The sequence below is a fragment of the Lissotriton helveticus genome, chromosome 8 (genome assembly GCF_964261635.1).
Source record: "Lissotriton helveticus chromosome 8, aLisHel1.1, whole genome shotgun sequence".
Lineage (NCBI taxonomy): Eukaryota > Metazoa > Chordata > Amphibia > Caudata > Salamandridae > Lissotriton > Lissotriton helveticus.
Genome location: NC_136069.1, coordinates 1,539,975,023 through 1,540,001,594, shown reverse-complemented (window position 1 = coordinate 1,540,001,594; position 26,572 = coordinate 1,539,975,023). Strand labels below are relative to the sequence as shown.

At 42.8% G+C, this 26,572-nt stretch overlaps 35 non-coding genes across 35 annotated transcripts; all 35 read right to left on the bottom strand.

Annotated features, from left to right (window-relative positions):
* Window positions 1–636: 636 nt before the first annotated feature.
* On the bottom strand, window positions 637–719 carry TRNAL-UAG (transfer RNA leucine (anticodon UAG)). The gene has a single exon. It is a non-coding gene; the product is annotated as a tRNA-Leu (tRNA).
* Window positions 720–1,745: 1,026 nt separating this feature from the next.
* Window positions 1,746–1,828, bottom strand: TRNAL-AAG (transfer RNA leucine (anticodon AAG)). Its single transcript has one exon. It is a non-coding gene; the product is annotated as a tRNA-Leu (tRNA).
* Window positions 1,829–2,017: 189 nt separating this feature from the next.
* TRNAL-CAG (transfer RNA leucine (anticodon CAG)) lies at window positions 2,018–2,100 on the bottom strand. Its single transcript has one exon. It is a non-coding gene; the product is annotated as a tRNA-Leu (tRNA).
* Window positions 2,101–2,732: 632 nt separating this feature from the next.
* On the bottom strand, window positions 2,733–2,815 carry TRNAL-UAG (transfer RNA leucine (anticodon UAG)). The gene has a single exon. It is a non-coding gene; the product is annotated as a tRNA-Leu (tRNA).
* Window positions 2,816–3,841: 1,026 nt separating this feature from the next.
* TRNAL-AAG (transfer RNA leucine (anticodon AAG)) lies at window positions 3,842–3,924 on the bottom strand. Its single transcript has one exon. It is a non-coding gene; the product is annotated as a tRNA-Leu (tRNA).
* Window positions 3,925–4,113: 189 nt separating this feature from the next.
* TRNAL-CAG (transfer RNA leucine (anticodon CAG)) lies at window positions 4,114–4,196 on the bottom strand. The gene has a single exon. It is a non-coding gene; the product is annotated as a tRNA-Leu (tRNA).
* Window positions 4,197–4,828: 632 nt separating this feature from the next.
* Window positions 4,829–4,911, bottom strand: TRNAL-UAG (transfer RNA leucine (anticodon UAG)). Its single transcript has one exon. It is a non-coding gene; the product is annotated as a tRNA-Leu (tRNA).
* Window positions 4,912–5,936: 1,025 nt separating this feature from the next.
* TRNAL-AAG (transfer RNA leucine (anticodon AAG)) lies at window positions 5,937–6,019 on the bottom strand. The gene has a single exon. It is a non-coding gene; the product is annotated as a tRNA-Leu (tRNA).
* A 190-nt stretch (window positions 6,020–6,209) lies between these two features.
* On the bottom strand, window positions 6,210–6,292 carry TRNAL-CAG (transfer RNA leucine (anticodon CAG)). The gene has a single exon. It is a non-coding gene; the product is annotated as a tRNA-Leu (tRNA).
* Window positions 6,293–6,924: 632 nt separating this feature from the next.
* Window positions 6,925–7,007, bottom strand: TRNAL-UAG (transfer RNA leucine (anticodon UAG)). Its single transcript has one exon. It is a non-coding gene; the product is annotated as a tRNA-Leu (tRNA).
* Window positions 7,008–8,033: 1,026 nt separating this feature from the next.
* Window positions 8,034–8,116, bottom strand: TRNAL-AAG (transfer RNA leucine (anticodon AAG)). The gene has a single exon. It is a non-coding gene; the product is annotated as a tRNA-Leu (tRNA).
* A 189-nt stretch (window positions 8,117–8,305) lies between these two features.
* TRNAL-CAG (transfer RNA leucine (anticodon CAG)) lies at window positions 8,306–8,388 on the bottom strand. Its single transcript has one exon. It is a non-coding gene; the product is annotated as a tRNA-Leu (tRNA).
* A 632-nt stretch (window positions 8,389–9,020) lies between these two features.
* Window positions 9,021–9,103, bottom strand: TRNAL-UAG (transfer RNA leucine (anticodon UAG)). The gene has a single exon. It is a non-coding gene; the product is annotated as a tRNA-Leu (tRNA).
* Window positions 9,104–10,129: 1,026 nt separating this feature from the next.
* TRNAL-AAG (transfer RNA leucine (anticodon AAG)) lies at window positions 10,130–10,212 on the bottom strand. Its single transcript has one exon. It is a non-coding gene; the product is annotated as a tRNA-Leu (tRNA).
* Window positions 10,213–10,401: 189 nt separating this feature from the next.
* Window positions 10,402–10,484, bottom strand: TRNAL-CAG (transfer RNA leucine (anticodon CAG)). Its single transcript has one exon. It is a non-coding gene; the product is annotated as a tRNA-Leu (tRNA).
* Window positions 10,485–11,116: 632 nt separating this feature from the next.
* TRNAL-UAG (transfer RNA leucine (anticodon UAG)) lies at window positions 11,117–11,199 on the bottom strand. Its single transcript has one exon. It is a non-coding gene; the product is annotated as a tRNA-Leu (tRNA).
* Window positions 11,200–12,225: 1,026 nt separating this feature from the next.
* On the bottom strand, window positions 12,226–12,308 carry TRNAL-AAG (transfer RNA leucine (anticodon AAG)). Its single transcript has one exon. It is a non-coding gene; the product is annotated as a tRNA-Leu (tRNA).
* A 189-nt stretch (window positions 12,309–12,497) lies between these two features.
* Window positions 12,498–12,580, bottom strand: TRNAL-CAG (transfer RNA leucine (anticodon CAG)). The gene has a single exon. It is a non-coding gene; the product is annotated as a tRNA-Leu (tRNA).
* A 632-nt stretch (window positions 12,581–13,212) lies between these two features.
* Window positions 13,213–13,295, bottom strand: TRNAL-UAG (transfer RNA leucine (anticodon UAG)). Its single transcript has one exon. It is a non-coding gene; the product is annotated as a tRNA-Leu (tRNA).
* A 1,026-nt stretch (window positions 13,296–14,321) lies between these two features.
* Window positions 14,322–14,404, bottom strand: TRNAL-AAG (transfer RNA leucine (anticodon AAG)). The gene has a single exon. It is a non-coding gene; the product is annotated as a tRNA-Leu (tRNA).
* Window positions 14,405–14,594: 190 nt separating this feature from the next.
* On the bottom strand, window positions 14,595–14,677 carry TRNAL-CAG (transfer RNA leucine (anticodon CAG)). Its single transcript has one exon. It is a non-coding gene; the product is annotated as a tRNA-Leu (tRNA).
* Window positions 14,678–16,417: 1,740 nt separating this feature from the next.
* On the bottom strand, window positions 16,418–16,500 carry TRNAL-AAG (transfer RNA leucine (anticodon AAG)). The gene has a single exon. It is a non-coding gene; the product is annotated as a tRNA-Leu (tRNA).
* Window positions 16,501–16,686: 186 nt separating this feature from the next.
* Window positions 16,687–16,769, bottom strand: TRNAL-CAG (transfer RNA leucine (anticodon CAG)). The gene has a single exon. It is a non-coding gene; the product is annotated as a tRNA-Leu (tRNA).
* Window positions 16,770–17,400: 631 nt separating this feature from the next.
* Window positions 17,401–17,483, bottom strand: TRNAL-UAG (transfer RNA leucine (anticodon UAG)). Its single transcript has one exon. It is a non-coding gene; the product is annotated as a tRNA-Leu (tRNA).
* A 1,026-nt stretch (window positions 17,484–18,509) lies between these two features.
* TRNAL-AAG (transfer RNA leucine (anticodon AAG)) lies at window positions 18,510–18,592 on the bottom strand. Its single transcript has one exon. It is a non-coding gene; the product is annotated as a tRNA-Leu (tRNA).
* Window positions 18,593–18,781: 189 nt separating this feature from the next.
* TRNAL-CAG (transfer RNA leucine (anticodon CAG)) lies at window positions 18,782–18,864 on the bottom strand. The gene has a single exon. It is a non-coding gene; the product is annotated as a tRNA-Leu (tRNA).
* A 632-nt stretch (window positions 18,865–19,496) lies between these two features.
* On the bottom strand, window positions 19,497–19,579 carry TRNAL-UAG (transfer RNA leucine (anticodon UAG)). Its single transcript has one exon. It is a non-coding gene; the product is annotated as a tRNA-Leu (tRNA).
* Window positions 19,580–20,605: 1,026 nt separating this feature from the next.
* On the bottom strand, window positions 20,606–20,688 carry TRNAL-AAG (transfer RNA leucine (anticodon AAG)). Its single transcript has one exon. It is a non-coding gene; the product is annotated as a tRNA-Leu (tRNA).
* A 189-nt stretch (window positions 20,689–20,877) lies between these two features.
* TRNAL-CAG (transfer RNA leucine (anticodon CAG)) lies at window positions 20,878–20,960 on the bottom strand. Its single transcript has one exon. It is a non-coding gene; the product is annotated as a tRNA-Leu (tRNA).
* A 632-nt stretch (window positions 20,961–21,592) lies between these two features.
* On the bottom strand, window positions 21,593–21,675 carry TRNAL-UAG (transfer RNA leucine (anticodon UAG)). The gene has a single exon. It is a non-coding gene; the product is annotated as a tRNA-Leu (tRNA).
* Window positions 21,676–22,701: 1,026 nt separating this feature from the next.
* Window positions 22,702–22,784, bottom strand: TRNAL-AAG (transfer RNA leucine (anticodon AAG)). Its single transcript has one exon. It is a non-coding gene; the product is annotated as a tRNA-Leu (tRNA).
* A 189-nt stretch (window positions 22,785–22,973) lies between these two features.
* On the bottom strand, window positions 22,974–23,056 carry TRNAL-CAG (transfer RNA leucine (anticodon CAG)). The gene has a single exon. It is a non-coding gene; the product is annotated as a tRNA-Leu (tRNA).
* A 632-nt stretch (window positions 23,057–23,688) lies between these two features.
* On the bottom strand, window positions 23,689–23,771 carry TRNAL-UAG (transfer RNA leucine (anticodon UAG)). The gene has a single exon. It is a non-coding gene; the product is annotated as a tRNA-Leu (tRNA).
* Window positions 23,772–24,797: 1,026 nt separating this feature from the next.
* On the bottom strand, window positions 24,798–24,880 carry TRNAL-AAG (transfer RNA leucine (anticodon AAG)). Its single transcript has one exon. It is a non-coding gene; the product is annotated as a tRNA-Leu (tRNA).
* Window positions 24,881–25,069: 189 nt separating this feature from the next.
* Window positions 25,070–25,152, bottom strand: TRNAL-CAG (transfer RNA leucine (anticodon CAG)). The gene has a single exon. It is a non-coding gene; the product is annotated as a tRNA-Leu (tRNA).
* Window positions 25,153–26,572: the final 1,420 nt, after the last annotated feature.

The window sequence follows — 26,572 nt, the reverse complement described above, 5'->3', positions numbered from 1 at the left end:
GGAAGATAGGAGCTACACTACACCACAAGCCAGACAGCCATGCAAGTTTGGTACCGAAAAGGCATGCCCTCAATTTATTTATCCCATTATGAGCATTTCCAACAGATCTTTGAACAATCCATACAGAGCAGTACCTATGAAGAACTCTTTAGACCTTTAAAGCGTACAAAGAGAAAGTGCTATTCACCAGCCACTTGAACGGCCCAAAGCTGCTTTGAAATTGAGTCAACAGCCACATCTTGGCTGACTAAAGCAAATTCAACAAGGGAGCTCAATGTCACAACATAGGGTGGAATACGCAAATCTAAGCATCCCCTGATCACAGCCCTGAGGACATTGCTGTAAGTGTGCTGGAGTACAGCTGTCTACCAGGTGCTTGGCATTCTTCCAAATTTGCATGGCCTGTCTGGCCAGGGAATACAAGAGCATGACTCTTCTAGATGAGCTCTTACATGGGTCCTAAGCTCATTTGGTAAGGATTGCACTTTATCAGCAAGACTTTGTACAACAGAAATATATGAGAAACCAAAGCTCTCTTGACTAGACGAGGACGGAATAACGTCCCAGGTGAAGACGAACAGATGCAACTTCCATCAGATGTTATCCAGATGAAGAAGATTATATCTCCAAAAGTCATGTCAGAAGTGGGATTCGAACCCACGCCTCCAGAGGAGACTGCGGCCTAAACACAGCGCCTTAGACCACTCGGCCATCCTGACAGTGAAGAGTCCTAAGAAATGTATAAAAGTCACTCAGAAATTTCTGCGACCATGCAAGCTTGAAATAATTTCAACCTTCAAACACAAGGTGCAACTTTTTGCACAGGACAATAAACACAGAAGATCACATATGAAAGCATTTCATTTCACAGGTGTACTGTTTTTATGCTTTTAGAATAACTTATACCTCTCACCAGCTATTTAGGGTTCTGTATCCTACTCACAAAATTACCTTGCCTGCGACCTCTCTCTTTATACACAAACAACTACTGCTCAGGAAGTAGGAAGGCAGAAGGTGGGGCAGTTTATGGAAATTTATGCTGTCAATGTGCCTTGCAGATTCATGCAGAATTTCTAGATCCTTGCTGGAAACAAGAGAGCAGGCCTTGTTTCAGATCAACTGTCCCTAGCAAGGAACGTCTGAGCACATCCATTCTTTTGCTCTCTAGCCCCTGGCTTGGGACTCACCCTCACTGGCTGAGGAGTGAAGTTCTGCATACCAACGTTACATAGAAGGTATGTTTGTGATTGGTTTGAGATGGGTGGGAGGTCAAGAGCAGGGAAAATCAAGTCACCTTCACTTCTAGTCTCCTCTTCTATGCCTACCTGCCGTTCACTCACTCTGTCTTTGTTTCATTCTCTCCTTCCTCAACACCCCATCTCACTCACTGGCTCTATCATTTGTGCTCTTTCCCCTTGCTCTTCATTTCATAGTGGAAACATCTCTTGAATGGATCATTAGAAAATAAGGTTACATAAAATTAAAAATCTACTTATTGGAAACCAAAAATATCACAAGACTGAATGTAAGCCATTTCTTCAATAAAAGGGATTTTTTAGGCACCCCCCAAAAAACACATAAAACACCACTAGTGCTAGAAGAATATTATACGAGCTTGAAGACAGAATTGGGCAAATTCATTTGCAGTTGAAACTGAAGTTTGGTACTTATTCAGATATTATATGCACTGCCAATTTTTAGCTGAGATTCTGAAGGAACGCAGAGACAAAATGAACTTAAAGTTTTGTCAGAAGCGGGATTCGAACCCACGCCTCCAGGAGAGACTGCGGCCTTAACGCAGCGCCTTAGACCACTCGGCCATCCTGACCACATGTTGCTTGTTCATCTACATAGTGAGAAAGATAGTGTGAACAAAAAAAACACACATCTTAGGCCATGAGTGGCTATAGCAAGAAAAAAATTCACTGCACTTTTCCAAAAAGACAACCATATAAGCCCATGTGAGGGAAATGATCTGATTTTCTCCCTCAAGAAAAAAGAAGATTAAACACAGGTTTGTCAGAAGTGGGATTTGAACCCACGCCTCCAGAAGAGACTGCGACCTGAACGCAGCGCCTTAAACCACTCGGCCATCCTGACTTGCATTTGCAGCACCTTCCACAAGCCAGACAGCCATGCAAGTGGGGTACCGAAAAGGCATGCCCTCAATTTATTTATCCCATTATAAGCATTTCCAACAGATCTTTGAACAATCCATACAGAGCAGTACCTATGAAGAACTCTTTAGACCTTTAATGAGTACAAAGAGAAAGTGCTATTCACCAGCCACTTGAACGGCCCAAAGCTGCTTTGAAATTGAGTCAATAGCCACATCTTGGCTGACTAAAGCAAATTCAACAAGGGATCTCAATGTCACAACATAGGGTGGAATTCGCAAATCTAAGCAGCCCCTGATCACTGCCCTGAGGAAATTGCTGTAAGTGTGCTGGAGTCCAGCTGTCTACCAGGTGCTTGGCATTCTTCCAAATTTGTATGGCCTGTCTGGCCAGGGAATACAAGAGAATGACTCTTCTAGATGAGCTCTTACATGGGTCATAAGCTCATTTGGTAAGGATTGCACGTTATCAGCAAGACTTTGTACAACAGAAATATATGAGAAACCCAAGCTCTCTTGACTAGACGAGGACAGAATAACGTCCCAGGTGAAGACGAACAGAAGCAACTTCCATCAGATGTTATCCTGATGAAGAAGATTATATCTCCAAAAGTCATTTCAGAAGTGGGATTCGAACCCACGTCTCCAGAGGAGACTGTGGCCTAAACACAGCGCCTTAGACCACTCGGCCATCCTGACAGTGAAGAGTCCTAAGAAATGTATAAAAGTCACTCAGAAATTTCTGCGTCCATGCAAGCTTAAAATAATTTCAACCTTCAAACACAAGGTGCAACTTTTTGCACAGGACAATAAACACAGAAGATCACATATGAAAGCATTTCATTTCACAGGTGTACTGTTTTTATGCTTTTAGAATAACTTATACCTCTCACCAGCTATTTAGGGTTCTGTATCCTACTCACAAAATTACCTTGCCTGCGACCTTTCTCTCTATACACAAACAACTACTGCTCAGGAAGTAGGAAGGCAGAAGGTGGGGCAGTTTATGCAAATTTATGCTGTCAATGTGCCTTGCACATTCATGCAGAATTTCTAGATCCTTGCTGGAAACAAGAGAGCAGGCCTTGTTTCAGATCAACTGTCCCTAGCAAGGAACGTCTGAGCACATCCATTCTTTTGCTCTCTAGCCCCTGGCTTGGGACTCACACTCACTGGCTGAGGAGTGAAGTTCTGCATACCAACGTTGCATAGAAGGTATGTTTGTGATTGGTTTGAGATGGGTGGGAGGTCAAGAGCAGGGAAAAGCAAGTCACTTTCACTTCTAGTCTCCTCTTCTATGCCTACCTGCCGTTCACTCACTCTGTCTTTGTTTCATTCTCTCCTTCCTCAACACCCCATCTCACTCACTCGCTCTATCATTTATGCTCTTTCCCCTTGCTCTTCATTTCATAGTGGAAACATCTCTTGAATGGATCATTAGAAAATGAGGTTACATAAAATTAAAAATCTACTTATTGGAAACCAAAAATATCACAAGACTGAATGTAAGCCATTTCTTCAATAAAAGGGATTTTTTAGGCACCCCCCAAAAAACACATAAAACACCACTAGTGCTAGAAGAATATTATAAGAGCTTGAAGACAGAATTGGGCAAATTCATTTGCAGTTGAAACTGAAGTTTGGTACTTATTCAGATATTATATGCACTGCCAATTTTTTGCTGAGATTCTGAAGGAACGCAGAGACAAAATGTACTTAAAGGTTTGTCAGAAGTGGGATTCGAACCCACGCCTCCAGGAGAGACTGCGGCCTTAACGCAGCGCCTTAGACCACTCGGCCATCCTGACCACATGTTGCTTGTCCATCTACATAGTGAGAAAGATAGTGTGAACAAAAAAAACACACATCTTAGGCCATGAGTGGCTATAGCAAGAAAAAAACTCACTGCACTTTTCCAAAAAGACAACCATATAAGCCCATGTGAGGGAAATGATCTGATTTTCTCCCTCAAGAAAAAAGAAGATTAAACACAGGTTTGTCAGAAGTGGGATTTGAACCCACGCCTCCAGAAGAGACTGCAACCTGAACGCAGCGCCTTAGACCATTCGGCCATCCTGACTTGCATTTGCAGCACCTTCCACAAGCCAGACAGCCATGCAAGTTTGGTACCGAAAAGGCATGCCCTCAATTTATTTATCCCATTATAAGCATTTCCAACAGATCTTTGAACAATCCACACAGAGCAGTACCTATGAAGAACTCTTTAGACCTTTAAAGCGTACAAAGAGAAAGTGCTATTCACCAGCCACTTGAACGGCCCAAAGCTGCTTTGAAATTGAGTCAACAGCCACATCTTGGCTGACTAAAGCAAATTCAACAAGGGAGCTCAATGTCACAACATAGGGTGGAATACGCAAATCTAAGCAGCCCCTGATCACAGCCCTGAGGACATTGCTGTAAGTGTGCTGGAGTACAGCTGTCTACCAGGTGCTTGGCATTCTTCCAAATTTGCATGGCCTGTCTGGCCAGGGAATACAAGAGCATGACTCTTCTAGATGAGCTCTTACATGGGTCCTAAGCTCATTTGGTAAGGATTGCACTTTATCAGCAAGACTTTGTACAACAGAAATATATGAGAAACCAAAGCTCTCTTGACTAGACGAGGACGGAATAACGTCCCAGGTGAAGACGAACAGATGCAACTTCCATCAGATGTTATCCAGATGAAGAAGATTATATCTCCAAAAGTCATGTCAGAAGTGGGATTCGACCCCACGCCTCCAGAGGAGACTGCGGCCTAAACACAGCGCCTTAGACCACTCGGCCATCCTGACAGTGAAGAGTCCTAAGAAATGTATAAAAGTCACTCAGAAATTTCTGCGACCATGCAAGCTTGAAATAATTTCAACCTTCAAACACAAGGTGCAACTTTTTGCACAGGACAATAAACACAGAAGATCACATATGAAAGCATTTCATTTCACAGGTGTACTGTTTTTATGCTTTTAGAATAACTTATACCTCTCACCAGCTATTTAGGGTTCTGTATCCTACTCACAAAATTACCTTGCCTGCGACCTCTCTCTTTATACACAAACAACTACTGCTCAGGAAGTAGGAAGGCAGAAGGTGGGGCAGTTTATGGAAATTTATGCTGTCAATGTGCCTTGCAGATTCATGCAGAATTTCTAGATCCTTGCTGGAAACAAGAGAGCAGGCCTTGTTTCAGATCAACTGTCCCTAGCAAGGAACGTCTGAGCACATCCATTCTTTTGCTCTCTAGCCCCTGGCTTGGGACTCACCCTCACTGGCTGAGGAGTGAAGTTCTGCATACCAACGTTACATAGAAGGTATGTTTGTGATTGGTTTGAGATGGGTGGGAGGTCAAGAGCAGGGAAAAGCAAGTCACCTTCACTTCTAGTCTCCTCTTCTATGCCTACCTGCCGTTCACTCACTCTGTCTTTGTTTCATTCTCTCCTTCTTCAACACCCCATCTCACTCACTGGCTCTATCATTTGTGCTCTTTCCCCTTGCTCTTCATTTCATAGTGGAAACATCTCTTGAATGGATCATTAGAAAATAAGGTTACATAAAATTAAAAATCTACTTATTGGAAACCAAAAATATCACAAGACTGAATGTAAGCCATTTCTTCAATAAAAGGGATTTTTTAGGCCCCCCCAAAAAACACATAAAACACCACTAGTGCTAGAAGAATATTATACGAGCTTGAAGACAGAATTGGGCAAATTCATTTGCAGTTGAAACTGAAGTTTGGTACTTATTCAGATATTATATGCACTGCCAATTTTTAGCTGAGATTCTGAAGGAACGCAGAGACAAAATGGACTTAAAGTTTTGTCAGAAATGGGATTCGAACCCACGCCTCCAGGAGAGACTGCGGCCTTAACGCAGCGCCTTAGACCACTCGGCCATCCTGACCACATGTTGCTTGTTCATCTACATAGTGAGAAAGATAGTGTGAACCAAAAAAAACACACATCTTAGGCCATGAGTGGCTATAGCAAGAAAAAAATTCACTGCACTTTTCCAAAAAAACAACCATATAAGCCCATGTGAGGGAAATGATCTGATTTTCTCCCTCAAGAAAAAAGAAGATTAAACACAGGTTTGTCAGAAGTGGGATTTGAACCCACGCCTCCAGAAGAGACTGCGACCTGAACGCAGCGCCTTAGACCACTCGGCCATCATGACTTGCATTTGCAGCACCTTCCACAAGCCAGACAGCCATGCAAGTCGGGTACCGAAAAAGCATGCCCTCAATTTATTTATCCCATTATAAGCATTTCCAACAGATCTTTGAACAATCCATACAGAGCAGTACCTATGAAGAACTCTTTAGACCTTTAATGAGTACAAAGAGAAAGTGCTATTCACCAGCCACTTGAACGGCCCAAAGCTGCTTTGAAATTGAGTCAATAGCCACATCTTGGCTGACTAAAGCAAATTCAACAAGGGATCTCAATGTCACAACATAGGGTGGAATTCGCAAATCTAAGCAGCCCCTGATCACTGCCCTGAGGAAATTGCTGTAAGTGTGCTGGAGTCCAGCTGTCTACCAGGTGCTTGGCATTCTTCCAAATTTGTATGGCCTGTCTGGCCAGGGAATACAAGAGAATGACTCTTCTAGATGAGCTCTTACATGGGTCATAAGCTCATTTGGTAAGGATTGCACTTTATCAGCAAGACTTTGTACAACAGAAATATATGAGAAACCCAAGCTCTCTTGACTAGACGAGGACAGAATAACGTCCCAGGTGAAGACAAACAGAAGCAACTTCCATCAGATGTTATCCTGATGAAGAAGATTATATCTCCAAAAGTCATTTCAGAAGTGGGATTCGAACCCACGTCTCCAGAGGAGACTGTGGCCTAAACACAGCGCCTTAGACCACTCGGCCATCCTGACAGTGAAGAGTCCTAAGAAATGTATAAAAGTCACTCAGAAATTTCTGCGTCCATGCAAGCTTGAAATAATTTCAACCTTCAAACACAAGGTGCAACTTTTTGCACAGGACAATAAACACAGAAGATCACATATGAAAGCATTTCATTTCACAGGTGTACTGTTTTTATGCTTTTAGAATAACTTATACCTCTCACCAGCTATTTAGGGTTCTGTATCCTACTCACAAAATTACCTTGCCTGCGACCTTTCTCTCTATACACAAACAACTACTGCTCAGGAAGTAGGAAGGCAGAAGGTGGGGCAGTTTATGCAAATTTATGCTGTCAATGTGCCTTGCACAATCATGCAGAATTTCTAGATCCTTGCTGGAAACAAGAGAGCAGGCCTTGTTTCAGATCAACTGTCCCTAGCAAGGAACGTCTGAGCACATCCATTCTTTTGCTCTCTAGCCCCTGGCTTGGGACTCACACTCACTGGCTGAGGAGTGAAGTTCTGCATACCAACGTTGCATAGAAGGTATGTTTGTGATTGGTTTGAGATGGGTGGGAGGTCAAGAGCAGGGAAAAGCAAGTCACTTTCACTTCTAGTCTCCTCTTCTATGCCTACCTGCCGTTCACTCACTCTGTCTTTGTTTCATTCTCTCCTTCCTCAACACCCCATCTCACTCACTCGCTCTATCATTTGTGCTCTTTCCCCTTGCTCTTCATTTCATAGTGGAAACATCTCTTGAATGGATCATTAGAAAATGAGGTTACATAAAATTAAAAATCTACTTATTGGAAGCCAAAAATATCACAAGACTGAATGTAAGCCATTTCTTCAATAAAAGGGATTTTTTAGGCACCCCCCAAAAAACACATAAAACACCACTAGTGCTAGAAGAATATTATAAGAGCTTGAAGACAGAATTGGGCAAATTCATTTGCAGTTGAAACTGAAGTTTGGTACTTATTCAGATATTATATGCACTGCCAATTTTTAGCTGAGATTCTGAAGGAACGCAGAGACAAAATGGACATAAAGTTTTGTCAGAAGTGGGATTCGAACCCACGCCTCCAGGAGAGACTGCGGCCTTTACGCAGCGCCTTAGACCACTCGGCCATCCTGACCAAATGTTGCTTGTTCATCTACATAGTGAGAAAGATAGTGTGAACAAAAAAAACACACATCTTAGGCCATGAGTGGCTATAGCAAGAAAAAAATTCACTGCACTTTTCCAAAAAGACAACCATATAAGCCCATGTGAGGGAAATGATTTGATTTTCTCCCTCAAGAAAAAAGGAGATTAAACACAGGTTTGTCAGAAGTGGGATTTGAACCCACGCCTCCAGAAGAGACTGCGACCTGAACGCAGCGCCTTAGACCACTTGGCCATCCTGACTTGCGTTTGCAGCACCTTCCACAAGCCAGACAGCCATGCAAGTGGGGTACCGAAAAGGCATGCCCTCAATTTATTTATCCCATTATAAGCATTTCCAACAGATCTTTGAACAATCCATACAGAGCAGTACCTATGAAGAACTCTTTAGACCTTTAATGAGTACAAAGAGAAAGTGCTATTCACCAGCCACTTGAACGGCCCAAAGCTGCTTTGAAATTGAGTCAATAGCCACATCTTGGCTGACTAAAGCAAATTCAACAAGGGATCTCAATGTCACAACATAGGGTGGAATTCGCAAATCTAAGCAGCCCCTGATCACTGCCCTGAGGAAATTGCTGTAAGTGTGCTGGAGTCCAGCTGTCTACCAGGTGCTTGGCATTCTTCCAAATTTGTATGGCCTGTCTGGCCAGGGAATACAAGAGAATGACTCTTCTAGATGAGCTCTTACATGGGTCCTAAGCTCATTTGGTAAGGATTGCACTTTATCAGCAAGACTTTGTACAACAGAAATATATGAGAAACCCAAGCTCTCTTGACTAGACGAGGACGGAATAACGTCCCAGGTGAAGATGAACAGATGCAACTTCCATCAGATGTTATCCTGATGAAGAAGATTATATCTCCAAAAGTCATGTCAGAAGTGGGATTCGAACCCACGCCTCCAGAGGAGACTGCGGCCTAAACACAGCGCCTTAGACCACTCGGCCATCCTGACAGTGGAGAGTCCTAAGAAATGTATAAAAGTCACTCAGAAATTTCTGCGTCCATGCAAGTTTGAAATAATGTCAACCTTCAAACACAAGGTGCAACTTTTTGCACAGGACAATAAACACAGAAGATCACATATGAAAGCATTTCATTTCACAGGTGTACTGTTTTTATGCTTTTAGAATAACTTATACCTCTCACCAGCTATTTAGGGTTCTGTATCCTACTCACAAAATTACCTTGCCTGCGACCTCTCTCTTTATACACAAACAACTACTGCTCAGGAAGTAGGAAGGCAGAAGGTGGGGCAGTTTATGCAAATTTATGCTGTCAATGTGCCTTGCAGATTCATGCAGAATTTCTAGATCCTTGCTGGAAACAAGAGAGCAGGCCTTGTTTCAGATCAACTGTCCCTAGCAAGGAACGTCTGAGCACATCCATTCTTTTGCTCTCTAGCCCCTGGCTTGGGACTCACCCTCACTGGCTGAGGAGTGAAGTTCTGCATACCAACGTTGCATAGAAGGTATGTTTGTGATTGGTTTGAGATGGGTGGGAGGTCAAGAGCAGGGAAAAGCAAGTCACCTTCACTTCTAGTCTCCTCTTCTATGCCTACCTGCCGTTCACTCACTCTGTCTTTGTTTCATTCTCTCCTTTCTCAACACCCCATCTCACTCACTGGCTCTATCATTTGTGCTCTTTCCCCTTGCTCTTCATTTCATAGTGGAAACATCTCTTGAATGGATCATTAGAAAATGAGGTTACATAAAATTAAAAATCTACTTATTGGAAACCAAAAATATCACAAGACTGAATGTAAGCCATTTCTTCAATAAAAGGGATTTTTTAGGCACCCCCCAAAAAACACATAAAACACCACTAGTGCTAGAAGAATATTATACGAGCTTGAAGACAGAATTGGGCAAATTCATTTGCAGTTGAAACTGAAGTTTGGTACTTATTCAGATATTATATGCACTGCCAATTTTTAGCTGAGAATCTGAAGGAACGCAGAGACAAAATGGACATAAAGTTTTGTCAGAAGTGGGATTCGAACCCACGCCTCCAGGAGAGACTGCGGCCTTAACGCAGCGCCTTAGACCACTCGGCCATCCTGACCACATGTTGCTTGTCCATCTACATAGTGAGAAAGATAGTGTGAACAAAAAAAACACACATCTTAGGCCATAAGTGGCTATAGCAAGAAAAAAACTCACTGCACTTTTCCAAAAAGACAACCATATAAGCCCATGTGAGGGAAATGATCTGATTTTCTCCCTCAAGAAAAAAGAAGATTAAACACAGGTTTGTCAGATGTGGGATTTGAACCCACGCCTCCAGAAGAGACTGCGACCTGAACGCAGCGCCTTAGACCACTCGGCCATCCTGACTTGCATTTGCAGCACCTTCCACAAGCCAGACAGCCATGCAAGTGGGGTACCGAAAAGGCATGCCCTCAATTTATTTATCCCATTATAAGCATTTCCAACAGATCTTTGAACAATCCATACAGAGCAGTACCTATGAAGAACTCTTTAGACCTTTAATGAGTACAAAGAGAAAGTGCTATTCACCAGCCACTTGAACGGCCCAAAGCTGCTTTGAAATTGAGTCAATAGCCACATCTTGGCTGACTAAAGCAAATTCAACAAGGGATCTCAATGTCACAACATAGGGTGGAATTCGCAAATCTAAGCAGCCCCTGATCACTGCCCTGAGGAAATTGCTGTAAGTGTGCTGGAGTCCAGCTGTCTACCAGGTGCTTGGCATTCATCCAAATTTGTATGGCCTGTCTGGCCAGGGAATACAAGAGAATGACTCTTCTAGATGAGCTCTTACATGGGTCATAAGCTCATTTGGTAAGGATTGCACTTTATCAGCAAGACTTTGTACAACAGAAATATATGAGAAACCCAAGCTCTCTTGACTAGACGAGGACAGAATAACATCCCAGGTGAAGACGAACAGAAGCAACTTCCATCAGATGTTATCCTGATGAAGAAGATTATATCTCCAAAAGTCATTTCAGAAGTGGGATTTGAACCCACGCCTCCATAGGAGACTGCGGCCTAAACACAGCGCCTTAGACCACTCGGCCATCCTGACAGTGAAGAGTCCTAAGAAATGTATAAAAGTCACTCAGAAATTTCTGCGTCCATGCAAGCTTAAAATAATTTCAACCTTCAAACACAAGGTGCAACTTTTTGCACAGGACAATAAACACAGAAGATCACATATGAAAGCATTTCATTTCACAGGTGTACTGTTTTTATGCTTTTAGAATAACTTATACCTCTCACCAGCTATTTAGGGTTCTGTATCCTACTCACAAAATTACCTTGCCTGCGACCTTTCTCTCTATACACAAACAACTACTGCTCAGGAAGTAGGAAGGCAGAAGGTGGGGCAGTTTATGCAAATTTATGCTGTCAATGTGCCTTGCACATTCATGCAGAATTTCTAGATCCTTGCTGGAAACAAGAGAGCAGGCCTTGTTTCAGATCAACTGTCCCTAGCAAGGAACGTCTGAGCACATCCATTCTTTTGCTCTCTAGCCCCTGGCTTGGGACTCACACTCACTGGCTGAGGAGTGAAGTTCTGCATACCAACGTTGCATAGAAGGTATGTTTGTGATTGGTTTGAGATGGGTGGGAGGTCAAGAGCAGGGAAAAGCAAGTCACTTTCACTTCTAGTCTCCTCTTCTATGCCTACCTGCCGTTCACTCACTCTGTCTTTGTTTCATTCTCTCCTTCCTCAACACCCCATCTCACTCACTCGCTCTATCATTTATGCTCTTTCCCCTTGCTCTTCATTTCATAGTGGAAACATCTCTTGAATGGATCATTAGAAAATGAGGTTACATAAAATTAAAAATCTACTTATTGGAAACCAAAAATATCACAAGACTGAATGTAAGCCATTTCTTCAATAAAAGGGATTTTTTAGGCACCCCCCAAAAAACACATAAAACACCACTAGTGCTAGAAGAATATTATAAGAGCTTGAAGACAGAATTGGGCAAATTCATTTGCAGTTGAAACTGAAGTTTGGTACTTATTCAGATATTATATGCACTGCCAATTTTTAGCTGAGATTCTGAAGGAACGCAGAGACAAAATGTACTTAAAGGTTTGTCAGAAGTGGGATTCGAACCCACGCCTCCAGGAGAGACTGCGGCCTTAACGCAGCGCCTTAGACCACTCGGCCATCCTGACCACATGTTGCTTGTCCATCTACATAGTGAGAAAGATAGTGTGAACAAAAAAAACACACATCTTAGGCCATGAGTGGCTATAGCAAGAAAAAAACTCACTGCACTTTTCCAAAAAGACAACCATATAAGCCCATGTGAGGGAAATGATCTGATTTTCTCCCTCAAGAAAAAAGAAGATTAAACACAGGTTTGTCAGAAGTGGGATTTGAACCCACACCTCCAGAAGAGACTGCGACCTGAACGCAGCGCCTTAGACCACTCGGCCATCCTGACTTGCATTTTCAGCACCTTCCACAAGCCAGACAGCCATGCAAGTTTGGTACCGAAAAGGCATGCCCTCAATTTATTTATCCCATTATAAGCATTTCCAACAGATCTTTGAACAATCCATACAGAGCAGTACCTATGAAGAACTCTTTAGACCTTTAAAGCGTACAAAGAGAAAGTGCTATTCACCAGCCACTTGAACGGCCCAAAGCTGCTTTGAAATTGAGTCAACAGCCACATCTTGGCTGACTAAAGCAAATTCAACAAGGGAGCTCAATGTCACAACATAGGGTGGAATACGCAAATCTAAGCAGCCCCTGATCACAGCCCTGAGGACATTGCTGTAAGTGTGCTGGAGTACAGCTGTCTACCAGGTGCTTGGCATTCTTCCAAATTTGCATGGCCTGTCTGGCCAGGGAATACAAGAGCATGACTCTTCTAGATGAGCTCTTACATGGGTCCTAAGCTCATTTGGTAAGGATTGCACTTTATCAGCAAGACTTTGTACAACAGAAATATATGAGAAACCAAAGCTCTCTTGACTAGACGAGGACGGAATAACGTCCCAGGTGAAGACGAACAGATGCAACTTCCATCAGATGTTATCCAGATGAAGAAGATTATATCTCCAAAAGTCATGTCAGAAGTGGGATTCGAACCCACGCCTCCAGAGGAGACTGCGGCCTAAACACAGCGCCTTAGACCACTCGGCCATCCTGACAGTGAAGAGTCCTAAGAAATGTATAAAAGTCACTCAGAAATTTCTGCGACCATGCAAGCTTGAAATAATTTCAACCTTCAAACACAAGGTGCAACTTTTTGCACAGGACAATAAACACAGAAGATCACATATGAAAGCATTTCATTTCACAGGTGTACTGTTTTTATGCTTTTAGAATAACTTATACCTCTCACCAGCTATTTAGGGTTCTGTATCCTACTCACAAAATTACCTTGCCTGCGACCTCTCTCTTTATACACAAACAACTACTGCTCAGGAAGTAGGAAGGCAGAAGGTGGGGCAGTTTATGGAAATTTATGCTGTCAATGTGCCTTGCAGATTCATGCAGAATTTCTAGATCCTTGCTGGAAACAAGAGAGCAGGCCTTGTTTCAGATCAACTGTCCCTAGCAAGGAACGTCTGTGCACATCCATTCTTTTGCTCTCTAGCCCCTGGCTTGGGACTCACCCTCACTGGCTGAGGAGTGAAGTTCTGCATACCAACGTTACATAGAAGGTATGTTTGTGATTGGTTTGAGATGGGTGGGAGGTCAAGAGCAGGGAAAAGCAAGTCACCTTCACTTCTAGTCTCCTCTTCTATGCCTACCTGCCGTTCACTCACTCTGTCTTTGTTTCATTCTCTCCTTCCTCAACACCCCATCTCACTCACTGGCTCTATCATTTGTGCTCTTTCCCCTTGCTCTTCATTTCATAGTGGAAACATCTCTTGAATGGATCATTAGAAAATAAGGTTACATAAAATTAAAAATCTACTTATTGGAAACCAAAAATATCACAAGACTGAATGTAAGCCATTTCTTCAATAAAAGGGATTTTTTAGGCACCCCCCAAAAAACACATAAAACACCACTAGTGCTAGAAGAATATTATACGAGCTTGAAGACAGAATTGGGCAAATTCATTTGCAGTTGAAACTGAAGTTTGGTACTTATTCAGATATTATATGCACTGCCAATTTTTAGCTGAGATTCTGAAGGAACGCAGAGACAAAATGGACTTAAAGTTTTGTCAGAAATGGGATTCGAACCCACGCCTCCAGGAGAGACTGCGGCCTTAACGCAGCGCCTTAGACCACTCGGCCATCCTGACCACATGTTGCTTGTTCATCTACATAGTGAGAAAGATAGTGTGAACCAAAAAAAACACACATCTTAGGCCATGAGTGGCTATAGCAAGAAAAAAATTCACTGCACTTTTCCAAAAAAACAACCATATAAGCCCATGTGAGGGAAATGATCTGATTTTCTCCCTCAAGAAAAAAGAAGATTAAACACAGGTTTGTCAGAAGTGGGATTTGAACCCACGCCTCCAGAAGAGACTGCGACCTGAACGCAGCGCCTTAGACCACTCGGCCATCCTGACTTGCATTTGCAGCACCTTCCACAAGCCAGACAGCCATGCAAGTGGGGTACCGAAAAAGCATGCCCTCAATTTATTTATCCCATTATAAGCATTTCCAACAGATCTTTGAACAATCCATACAGAGCAGTACCTATGAAGAACTCTTTAGACCTTTAATGAGTACAAAGAGAAAGTGCTATTCACCAGCCACTTGAACGGCCCAAAGCTGCTTTGAAATTGAGTCAATAGCCACATCTTGGCTGACTAAAGCAAATTCAACAAGGGATCTCAATGTCACAACATAGGGTGGAATTCGCAAATCTAAGCAGCCCCTGATCACTGCCCTGAGGAAATTGCTGTAAGTGTGCTGGAGTCCAGCTGTCTACCAGGTGCTTGGCATTCTTCCAAATTTGTATGGCCTGTCTGGCCAGGGAATACAAGAGAATGACTCTTCTAGATGAGCTCTTACATGGGTCATAAGCTCATTTGGTAAGGATTGCACTTTATCAGCAAGACTTTGTACAACAGAAATATATGAGAAACCCAAGCTCTCTTGACTAGACGAGGACAGAATAACGTCCCAGGTGAAGACGAACAGAAGCAACTTCCATCAGATGTTATCCTGATGAAAAAGATTATATCTCCACAAGTCATTTCAGAAGTGGGATTTGAACCCACGCCTCCATAGGAGACTAAGGCCTAAACACAGCGCCTTAGACCACTCGGCCATCCTGACAGTGAAGAGTCCTAAGAAATGTATAAAAGTCACTCAGAAATGTCTGCGTCCATGCAAGCTTGAAATAATTTCAACCTTCAAACACAAGGTGCAACTTTTTGCACAGGACAATAAACACAGAAGATCACATATGAAAGCATTTCATTTCACAGGTGTACTGTTTTTATGCTTTTAGAATAACTTATACCTCTCACCAGCTATTTAGGGTTCTGTATCCTACTCACAAAATTATCTTGCCTGCGACCTTTCTCTCTATACACAAACAACTACTGCTCAGGAAGTAGGAAGGCAGAAGGTGGGGCAGTTTATGCAAATTTATGCTGTCAATGTGCCTTGCACATTCATGCAGAATTTCTAGATCCTTGCTGGAAACAAGAGAGCACGCCTTGTTTCAGATCAACTGTCCCTAGCAAGGAACGTCTGAGCACATCCATTCTTTTGCTCTCTAGCCCCTGGCTTGGGACTCACCCCCACTGGCTGAGGAGTGAAGTTCTGCATACCAACGTTGCATAGAAGGTATGTTTGTGATTGGTTTGAGATGGGTGGGAGTTCAAGAGCAGGGAAAAGCAAGTCACTTTCACTTCTAGTCTCCTCTTCTATGCCTACCTGCCGTTCACTCACTCTGTCTTTGTTTCATTCTCTCCTTCCTCAACACCCCATCTCACTCACTCGCTCTATCATTTGTGCTCTTTCCCCTTGCTCTTCATTTCATAGTGGAAACATCTCTTGAATGGATCATTAGAAAATGAGGTTACATAAAATTAAAAATCTACTTATTGGAAACCAAAAATATCACAAGACTGAATGTAAGCCATTTCTTCAATAAAAGGGATTTTTTAGGCACCCCCCAAAAACACATAAAACACCACTAGTGCTAGAAGAATATTATACGAGCTTGAAGACAGAATTGGGCAAATTCATTTGCAGTTGAAACTGAAGTTTGGTACTTATTCAGATATTATATGCACTGTCAATTTTTAGCTGAGATTCTGAAGGAAAGCAGAGACAAAATGGACTTAAAGTTTTGTCAGAAGTGGGATTCGGACCCACGCCTCCAGGAGAGACTGCGGCCTTAACGCAGCGCCTTAGACCACTCGGCCATCCTGACCACATGTTGCTTGTCCATCTACATAGTGAGAAAGATAGTGTGAACAAAAAAAACACACATCTTAGGCCATAAGTGGCTATAGCAAGAAAAAAACTCACTGCACTTTTCCAAAAAGACAACCATATAAGCCCATGTGAGGGAAATGATCTGATTTTCTCCCTCAAGAAAAAAGATTAAACCCAGGTTTGTCAGAAGTGGGATTTGAACCCACGCCTCCAGAAGAGACTGCGACCTGAACGCAGCACCTTACACCACTCGGCCATCCTGACTTGCATTTGCAGCACCTTCCACAAGCCAGACAGCCATGCAAGTTTGGTACCGAAAAGGCATGCCCTCAATTTATTTATCCCATTATAAGCATTTCCAACAGATCTTTGAACAATCCATACAGAGCAGTACCTATGAAGAACTCTTTAGACCTTTAAAGCGTACAAAGAGAAAGTGCTATTCACCAGCCACTTGAACGGCCCAAAGCTGCTTTGAAATTGAGTCAACAGCCACATCTTGGCTGACTAAAGCAAATTCAACAAGGGAGCTCAATGTCACAACATAGGGTGGAATACGCAAATCTAAGCAGCCCCTGATCACAGCTCTGAGGACATTGCTGTAAGTGTGCTGGAGTACAGCTGTCTACCAGGTGCTTGGCATTCTTCCAAATTTGCATGGCCTGTCTGGCCAGGGAATACAAGAGCATGACTCTTCTAGATGAGCTCTTACATGGGTCCTAAGCTCATTTGGTAAGGATTGCAACTATCAGCAAGACTTTGTACAACAGAAATATATGAGAAACCAAAGCTCTCTTGACTAGACGAGGACGGAATAACGTCCCAGGTGAAGACGAACAGATGCAACTTCCATCAGATGTTATCCAGATGAAGAAGATTATATCTCCAAAAGTCATGTCAGAAGTGGGATTCGAACCCACGCCTCCAGAGGAGACTGTGGCCTAAACACAGTGCCTTAGACCACTCGGCCATCCTGACAGTGAAGAGTCCTAAGAAATGTATAAAAGTCACTCAGAAATTTCTGCGACCATGCAAGCTTGAAATAATTTCAACCTTCAAACACAAGGTGCAACTTTTTGCACAGGACAATAAACACAGAAGATCACATATGAAAGCATTTCATTTCACAGGTGTACTGTTTTTATGCTTTTAAAATAACTTATACCTCTCACCAGCTATTTAGGGTTCTGTATCCTACTCACAAAATTACCTTGCCTGCGACCTCTCTCTTTATACACAAACAACTACTGCTCAGGAAGTAGGAAGGCAGAAGGTGGGGCAGTTTATGGAAATTTATGCTGTCAATGTGCCTTGCAGATTCATGCAGAATTTCTAGATAATTGCTGGAAACAAGAGAGCAGGCCTTGTTTCAGATCAACTGTCCCTAGCAAGGAACGTCTGAGCACATCCATTCTTTTGCTCTCTAGCCCCTGGCTTGGGACTCACCCTCACTGGCTGAGGAGTGAAGTTCTGCATACCAACGTTACATAGAAGGTATGTTTGCGATTGGTTTGAGATGGGTGGGAGGTCAAGAGCAGGGAAAAGCAAGTCACCTTCACTTCTAGTCTCCTCTTCTATGCCTACCTGCCGTTCACTCACTCTGTCTTTGTTTCATTCTCTCCTTCCTCAACACCCCATCTCACTCACTGGCTCTATCATTTGTGCTCTTTCCCCTTGCTCTTCATTTCATAGTGGAAACATCTCTTGAATGGATCATTAGAAAATAAGGTTACATAAAATTAAAAATCTACTTATTGGAAACCAAAAATATCACAAGACTGAATGTAAGCCATTTCTTCAATAAAAGGGATTTTTTAGGCACCCCCCAAAAAACACATGAAACACCACTAGTGCTAGAAGAATATTATACGAGCTTGAAGACAGAATTGGGCAAATTCATTTGCATTTGAAACTGAAGTTTGGTACTTATTCAGATATTATATGCACTGCCAATTTTTAGCTGAGATTCTGAAGGAACGCAGAGACAAAATGGACTTATAGTTTTGTCAGAAGTGGGATTCGAACCCACGCCTCCAGGAGAGACTGCGGCCTTAACGCAGCGCCTTAGACCACTCGGCCATCCTGACCACATGTTGCTTGTTCATCTACATAGTGAGAAAGATAGTGTGAACAAAAAAAACACACATCTTAGGCCATGAGTGGCTATAGCAAGAAAAAAATTCACTGCACTTTTCCAAAAAGACAACCATATAAGCCCATGTGAGGGAAATGATTTGATTTTCTCCCTCAAGAAAAAAGGAGATTAAACACAGGTTTGTCAGAAGTGGGATTTGAACCCACGCCTCCAGAAGAGACTGCGACCTGAACGCAGCGCCTTAGACCACTTGGCCATCCTGACTTGCGTTTGCAGCACCTTCCACAAGCCAGACAGCCATGCAAGTGGGGTACCGAAAAGGCATGCCCTCAATTTATTTATCCCATTATAAGCATTTCCAACAGATCTTTGAACAATCCATACAGAGCAGTACCTATGAAGAACTCTTTAGACCTTTAATGAGTACAAAGAGAAAGTGCTATTCACCAGCCACTTGAACGGCCCAAAGCTGCTTTGAAATTGAGTCAATAGCCACATCTTGGCTGACTAAAGCAAATTCAACAAGGGAGCTCAATGTCACAACATAGGGTGGAATTCGCAAATCTAAGCAGCCCCTGATCACTGCCCTGAGGAAATTGCTGTAAGTGTGCTGGAGTCCAGCTGTCTACCAGGTGCTTGGCATTCTTCCAAATTTGTATGGCCTGTCTGGCCAGGGAATACAAGAGAATGACTCTTCTAGATGAGCTCTTACATGGGTCCTAAGCTCATTTGGTAAGGATTGCACTTTATCAGCAAGACTTTGTACAACAGAAATATATGAGAAACCCAAGCTCTCTTGACTAGACGAGGACGGAATAACGTCCCAGGTGAAGATGAACAGATGCAACTTCCATCAGATGTTATCCTGATGAAGAAGATTATATCTCCAAAAGTCATGTCAGAAGTGGGATTCGAACCCACGCCTCCAGAAGAGACTGCGGCCTAAACACAGCGCCTTAGACCACTCGGCCATCCTGACAGTGGAGAGTCCTAAGAAATGTATAAAAGTCACTCAGAAATTTCTGCGTCCATGCAAGTTTGAAATAATGTCAACCTTCAAACACAAGGTGCAACTTTTTGCACAGGACAATAAACACAGAAGATCACATATGAAAGCATTTCATTTCACAGGTGTACTGTTTTTATGCTTTTAGAATAACTTATACCTCTCACCAGCTATTTAGGGTTCTGTATCCTACTCACAAAATTACCTTGCCTGCGACCTCTCTCTTTATACACAAACAACTACTGCTCAGGAAGTAGGAAGGCAGAAGGTGGGGCAGTTTATGCAAATTTATGCTGTCAATGTGCCTTGCAGATTCATGCAGAATTTCTAGATCCTTGCTGGAAACAAGAGAGCAGGCCTTGTTTCAGATCAACTGTCCCTAGCAAGGAACGTCTGAGCACATCCATTCTTTTGCTCTCTAGCCCCTGGCTTGGGACTCACCCTCACTGGCTGAGGAGTGAAGTTCTGCATACCAACGTTGCATAGAAGGTATGTTTGTGATTGGTTTGAGATGGGTGGGAGGTCAAGAGCAGGGAAAAGCAAGTCACCTTCACTTCTAGTCTCCTCTTCTATGCCTACCTGCCGTTCACTCACTCTGTCTTTGTTTCATTCTCTCCTTTCTCAACACCCCATCTCACTCACTGGCTCTATCATTTGTGCTCTTTCCCCTTGCTCTTCATTTCATAGTGGAAACATCTCTTGAATGGATCATTAGAAAATGAGGTTACATAAAATTAAAAATCTACTTATTGGAAACCAAAAATATCACAAGACTGAATGTAAGCCATTTCTTCAATAAAAGGGATTTTTTAGGCACCCCCCAAAAAACACATAAAACACCACTAGTGCTAGAAGAATATTATACGAGCTTGAAGACAGAATTGGGCAAATTCATTTGCAGTTGAAACTGAAGTTTGGTACTTATTCAGATATTATATGCACTGCCAATTTTTAGCTGAGAATCTGAAGGAACGCAGAGACAAAATGGACATAAAGTTTTGTCAGAAGTGGGATTCGAACCCACGCCTCCAGGAGAGACTGCGGCCTTAACGCAGCGCCTTAGACCACTCGGCCATCCTGACCACATGTTGCTTGTCCATCTACATAGTGAGAAAGATAGTGTGAACAAAAAAAACACACATCTTAGGCCATAAGTGGCTATAGCAAGAAAAAAACTCACTGCACTTTTCCAAAAAGACAACCATATAAGCCCATGTGAGGGAAATGATCTGATTTTCTCCCTCAAGAAAAAAGAAGATTAAACACGGGTTTGTCAGATGTGGGATTTGAACCCACGCCTCCAGAAGAGACTGCGACCTGAACGCAGCGCCTTAGACCACTCGGCCATCCTGACTTGCATTTGCAGCATCTTCCACAAGCCAGACAGCCATGCAAGTGGGGTACCGAAAAGGCATGCCCTCAATTTATTTATCCCATTATAAGCATTTCCAACAGATCTTTGAACAATCCATACAGAGCAGTACCTATGAAGAACTCTTTAGACCTTTAATGAGTACAAAGAGAAAGTGCTATTCACCAGCCACTTGAACGGCCCAAAGCTGCTTTGAAATTGAGTCAATAGCCACATCTTGGCTGACTAAAGCAAATTCAACAAGGGATCTCAATGTCACAACATAGGGTGGAATTCGCAAATCTAAGCAGCCCCTGATCACTGCCCTGAGGAAATTGCTGTAAGTGTGCTGGAGTCCAGCTGTCTACCAGGTGCTTGGCATTCATCCAAATTTGTATGGCCTGTCTGGCCAGGGAATACAAGAGAATGACTCTTCTAGATGAGCTCTTACATGGGTCATAAGCTCATTTGGTAAGGATTGCACTTTATCAGCAAGACTTTGTACAACAGAAATATATGAGAAACCCAAGCTCTCTTGACTAGACGAGGACAGAATAACATCCCAGGTGAAGACGAACAGAAGCAACTTCCATCAGATGTTATCCTGATGAAGAAGATTATATCTCCAAAAGTCATTTCAGAAGTGGGATTTGAACCCACGCCTCCATAGGAGACTGCGGCCTAAACACAGCGCCTTAGACCACTCGGCCATCCTGACAGTGAAGAGTCCTAAGAAATGTATAAAAGTCACTCAGAAATGTCTGCGTCCATGCAAGCTTGAAATAATTTCAACCTTCAAACACAAGGTGCAACTTTTTGCACAGGACAATAAACACAGAAGATCACATATGAAAGCATTTCATTTCACAGGTGTACTGTTTTTATGCTTTTAGAATAACTTATACCTCTCACCAGCTATTTAGGGTTCTGTATCCTACTCACAAAATTATCTTGCCTGCGACCTTTCTCTCTATACACAAACAACTACTGCTCAGGAAGTAGGAAGGCAGAAGGTGGGGCAGTTTATGCAAATTTATGCTGTCAATGTGCCTTGCACATTCATGCAGAATTTCTAGATCCTTGCTGGAAACAAGAGAGCACGCCTTGTTTCAGATCAACTGTCCCTAGCAAGGAACGTCTGAGCACATCCATTCTTTTGCTCTCTAGCCCCTGGCTTGGGTCTCACCCCCACTGGCTGAGGAGTGAAGTTCTGCATACCAACGTTGCATAGAAGGTATGTTTGTGATTGGTTTGAGATGGGTGGGAGTTCAAGAGCAGGGAAAAGCAAGTCACTTTCACTTCTAGTCTCCTCTTCTATGCCTACCTGCCGTTCACTCACTCTGTCTTTGTTTCATTCTCTCCTTCCTCAACACCCCATCTCACTCACTTGCTGTATCATTTGTGCTCTTTCCCCTTGCTCTTCATTTCATAGTGGAAACATCTCTTGAATGGATCATTAGAAAATGAGGTTACATAAAATTAAAAATCTACTTATTGGAAACCAAAAATATCACAAGACTGAATGTAAGCCATTTCTTCAATAAAAGGGATTTTTTAGGCACCCCCCAAAAAACACATAAAACACCACTAGTGCTAGAAGAATATTATACGAGCTTGAAGACAGAATTGGGCAAATTCATTTGCAGTTGAAACTGAAGTTTGGTACTTATTCAGATATTATATGCACTGCCAATTTTTAGCTGAGATTCTGAAGGAACGCAGAGACAAAATGGACTTAAAGTTTTGTCAGAAGTGGGATTCGAACCCACGCCTCCAGGAGAGACTGCGGCCTTAACGCAGCGCCTTAGACCACTCGGCCATCCTGACCACATGTTGCTTGTCCATCTACATAGTGAGAAAGATAGTGTGAACAAAAAAAACACACATCTTAGGCCATAAGTGGCTATAGCAAGAAAAAAACTCACTGCACTTTTCCAAAAAGACAACCATATAAGCCCATGTGAGGGAAATGATCTGATTTTCTCCCTCAAGAAAAAAGAAGATTAAACCCAGGTTTGTCAGAAGTGGGATTTGAACCCACGCCTCCAGAAGAGACTGCGACCTGAACGCAGCGCCTTAGACCACTCGGCCATCCTGACTTGCATTTGCAGCACCTTCCACAAGCCAGACAGCCATGCAATTTTGGTACCGAAAAGGCATGCCCTCAATTTATTTATCCCATTATAAGCATTTCCAACAGATCTTTGAACAATCCATACAGAGCAGTACCTATGAAGAACTCTTTAGACCTTTAAAGCGTACAAAGAGAAAGTGCTATTCACCAGCCACTTGAACGGCCCAAAGCTGCTTTGAAATTGAGTCAACAGCCACATCTTGGCTGACTAAAGCAAATTCAACAAGGGAGCTCAATGTCACAACATAGGGTGGAATACGCAAATCTAAGCATCCCCTGATCACAGCCCTGAGGACATTGCTGTAAGTGTGCTGGAGTACAGCTGTCTACCAGGTGCTTGGCATTCTTTCAAATTTGCATGGCCTGTCTGGCCAGGGAATACAAGAGCATGACTCTTCTAGATGAGCTCTTACATGGGTCCTAAGCTCATTTGGTAAGGATTGCACTTTATCAGCAAGACTTTGTACAACAGAAATATATGAGAAACCCAAGCTCTCTTGACTAGACGAGGACGGAATAACGTCCCAGGTTTAGACGAACAGATGCAACTTCCATCAGATGTTATCCTGATGAAGAAGATTATATCTCCAAAAGTCATGTCAGAAGTGGGATTCAAACCCACGCCTCCAGAGGAGACTGCGGCCTAAACACAGAGCCTTAGACCACTCGGCCATCCTGACAGTGAAGAGTCCTAAGAAATGTATAAAAGTCACTCAGAAATTTCTGTGTCCATGCAAGCTTGAAATAATTTCAACCTTCAAACACAAGGTGCAACTTTTTGCACAGGACAATAAACACTGAAGATCACATATGAAAGCATTTCATTTCACAGGTGTACTGTTTTTATGCTTTTAGAATAACTTATAACTCTCACCAGCTATTTAGGGTTCTGTATCCTACTCACAAAATTACCTTGCCTGCGACCTCTCTCTTTATACACAAACAACTGCTGCTCAGGAAGTAGGAAGGCAGAAGGTGGGGCAGTTTATGCAAATTTATGCTGTCAATGTGCCTTGCAGATTCATGCAGAATTTCTAGTTCCTTGCTGGAAACAAGAGAGCAGGCCTTGTTTCAGATCAACTGTCCCTAGCAAGGAACGTCTGAGCACATCCATTCTTTTGCTCTCTAGCCCCTGGCTTGGGACTCACCCTCACTGGCTGAGGAGTGAAGTTCTGCATACCAACGTTGAATAGAAGGTATGTTTGTGATTGGTTTGAGATGGGTGGGAGGTCAAGAGCAGGGAAAAGCAAGTCACCTTCCCTTCTAGTCTCCTCTTCTATGCCTACCTGCCGTTCACTCACTCTGTCTTTGTTTCATTCTCTCCTTCCTCAACACCCCATCTCACTCACTGGCTCTATCATTTGTGCTCTTTCCCCTTGCTCTTCATTTCATAGTGGAAACATCTCTTGAATGGATCATTAGAAAATGAGGTTACATAAAATTAAAAATCTACTTATTGGAAACCAAAAATATCACAAGACTGAATGTAAGCCATTTCTTCAATAAAAGGGATTTTTTAGTCACCCCCCAAAAAACACATAAAACACCACTAGTGCTAGAAGAATATTAAACGAGCTTGAAGACAGAATTGGGCAAATTCATTTGCAGTTGAAACTGAAGTTTGGTACTTATTCAGATATTATATGCACTGCCAATTTTTTGCTGAGATTCTGAAGGAACACAGTGACAAAATGGACTTAAAGTTTTGTCAGAAGTGGGATTTGAACCCACGCCTCCAGGAGAGACTGCGGCCTTAACGCAGCACCTTAGACCACTCGGCCATCCTGACCACGTGTTGCTTGTCCATCTACATAGTGAGAAAGATGGTGTGAACAAAAAAAACACACATCTTAGGCCATAAGTGGCTATAGCAAGAAAAAAACTCACTGCACTTTTCCAAAAAGACAACCATATAAGCCCATGTGAGGGAAATGATCTGATTTTCTCCCTCAAGAAAAAAGAAGATTAAACACAGGTTTGTCAGAAGTGGGATTTGACCCCACGCCTCCAGAAGAGACTGCGACCTGAACGCAGCGCCTTAGACCACTCGGCCATCCTGACTTGCATTTGCAGCACCTTCCACAAGCCAGACAGCCATGCAAGTTTGGTACCGAAAAGGCATGCCCTCAATTTATTTATCCCATTATAAGCATTTCCAACAGATCTTTGAACAATCCATACAGAGCAGTACCTATGAAGAACTCTTTAGACCTTTAAAGCGTACAAAGAGAAAGTGCTATTCACCAGCCACTTGAACGGCCCAAAGCTGCTTTGAAATTGAGTCAACAGCCACATCTTCGCTGACTAAAGCAAATTCAACAAGGGAGCTCAATGTCACAACATAGGGTGGAATACGCAAATCTAAGCAGCCCCTGATCACAGCCCTGAGGACATTGCTGTAAGTGTGCTGGAGTACAGCTGTCTACCAGGTGCTTGGCATTCTTCCAAATTTGCATGGCCTGTCTGGCCAGGGAATACAAGAGCATGACTCTTCTAGATGAGCTCTTACATGGGTCCTAAGCTCATTTGGTAAGGATTGCACTTTATCAGCAAGACTTTGTAAAACAGAAATATATGAGAAACCCAAGCTCTCTTGGCTAGACGAGGACGGAATAACGTCCCAGGTGAAGACGAAGAGATGCAACTTCCATCAGATGTTATCCTGATGAAGAAGATTATATCTCCAAAAGTCATTTCAGAAGTGGGATTCGAACCCACGCTTCCAGAGGAGACTGCAGCCTAAACACAGCGCCTTAGACCACTCGGCCATCCTGACAGTGAAGAGTCCTAAGAAATGTATAAAAGTCACTCAGAAATTTCTGCGTCCATGCAAGCTTGAAATAATTTCAACCTTCAAACACAAGGTGCAACTTTTTGCACAGGACAATAAACACAGAAGATCACATATGAAAGCATTTCATTTCACAGGTGTACTGTTTTTATGCTTTTAGAATAACTTATACCTCTCACCAGCTATTTAGGGTTCTGTATCCTACTCACAAAATTATCTTGCCTGCGACCTCTCTCTTTATACACAAACAACTATTGCTCAGGAAGTAGGAAGGCAGAAGGTGGGGCAGTTTATGCAAATTTATGCTGTCAATGTGCCTTGCAGATTCATGCAGAATTTCTAGATCCTTGCTGGAAACAAGAGAGCAGGCCTTGTTTCAGATCAACTGTCCCTAGCAAGGAACGTCTGAGCACATCCATTCTTTTGCTCTCTAGCCCCTGGCTTGGGACTCACCCTCACTGGCTGAGGAGTGAAGTTCTGCATACCAACGTTGCATAGAAGGTATGTTTGTGATTGGTTTGAGATGGGTGGGAGGTCAAGAGCAGGGAAAAGCAAGTCACCTTCCCTTCTAGTCTCCTCTTCTATGCCTACCTGCCGTTCACTCACTCTGTCTTTGTTTCATTCTCTCCTTCCTCAACACCCCATCTCACTCACTGGCTCTATCATTTGTGCTCTTTCCCCTTGCTCTTC